The sequence below is a fragment of the Dendroctonus ponderosae genome, unplaced genomic scaffold, assembly GCF_020466585.1.
Source record: "Dendroctonus ponderosae isolate FM_Combo_2020 unplaced genomic scaffold, Dpon_F_20191213v2 Dpon_F_20191213_9, whole genome shotgun sequence".
Classification (NCBI taxonomy): Eukaryota; Metazoa; Arthropoda; class Insecta; order Coleoptera; family Curculionidae; genus Dendroctonus; species Dendroctonus ponderosae.
Genome location: NW_026019116.1, coordinates 1,777,976 through 1,779,096, shown reverse-complemented (window position 1 = coordinate 1,779,096; position 1,121 = coordinate 1,777,976). Strand labels below are relative to the sequence as shown.

The 1,121-nt window shown below is 40.3% G+C and overlaps 1 long non-coding RNA gene across 1 annotated transcript; it reads right to left on the bottom strand.

Moving 5' to 3' along the window:
• Positions 1-640: 640 nt before the first annotated feature.
• Positions 641-1,115, bottom strand: LOC125505609. The gene is made up of 2 exons (XR_007282271.1): positions 751-1,115; positions 641-713 (listed from the first exon to the last, which is right to left on the bottom strand). It is a non-coding gene; the product is annotated as an uncharacterized LOC125505609 (long non-coding RNA).
• Between the last annotated feature and the right edge of the window lie 6 nt (positions 1,116-1,121).

The window sequence follows — 1,121 nt, the reverse complement described above, 5'->3', positions numbered from 1 at the left end:
CACTCCTAGGTACTAAAATTGGTTTGATTGTTGGTGCTTCCCTTTTCTATATAGATATCTATTTGTCTTCCTCCTTGTCTCAGATCTGAGGTCGTTGAATCTTTGTATGTTTCTATCACTTCGTCACTTTTTCACTTCGTCACTGCATTTGTCTTAAGGCGTCTATCGGTGTCTAGGGTCCTTTCTCATTCTTCGTCAGGCCAGTGTATTCTTCTTCAGTTGCTTTCGCCTAGAACTTTTTCTGCAGCGTTGATTAATGATATCCTGTTCAGTTTCCAGTGCTTCTCTACATCCGACACCTCTTGCCTGATATTCTTCTCTAGTTATTTTTTGGTATTCGTGGCTGCTTGTTTTATCCTGGTTTGGTCTTGGACATTATTTATTTCAGACACATTTTTTACAAATTTCTTACTGCTAACTTATATACGAGCCTTAATTCTAACATCTTTAGAGTGTTTTACACTCTATGCATGCTGACATCACTGACTTAACCTACCTTAATCTACCTTAACCTACTGTGGGCACATTACCCCTAAGTTTAGACCTAAATCTAATACATCTTCTCTTGTTACCTAAACTAACTTACAGCTAGTCCTAGTCTACAATGCTAATTAACTAACCTAATTATGTACAATTGCCCTCTACCTTATTCTACTTAAAAACTTAAGCCTACTACAACCTCTCTTGCTTCCTAAATCTAACGTAAAGTAAACCTAAAAAAAACATTAAAATCTTAAAAATCCTAAAAACCTAAAAATTAGCCCATGGTCCTCGATGTGGTGCTGGAACTGGTCATCGCATGTGGTCCACGTCTTCTTCTTAGACAGTGTCCGCATGGAGAGGCCTGCGGTCACTGTGAAATTTGTTGGTGCAAGAAGCACGGACAGTGGGATTCTTGCTTTGCCGGGCATTATCCAGAAACTTTGTTGTTAAGTTCAGGAAATGCTCGAGCAGGTCTTCTGTGTTCAGGTCTCCTTGATGTGGTGCAGGATACACCTCTCCATAACTTTGGCTATCATAGGTAATAGGCTGATAGGCCTGTAGGACTTGAGCAGCTTCCTGTTAGCTCCCTTTTTGGGCACCAATACCACAATTGCCTTCTTCCAGCTGCTTGGGAAGTA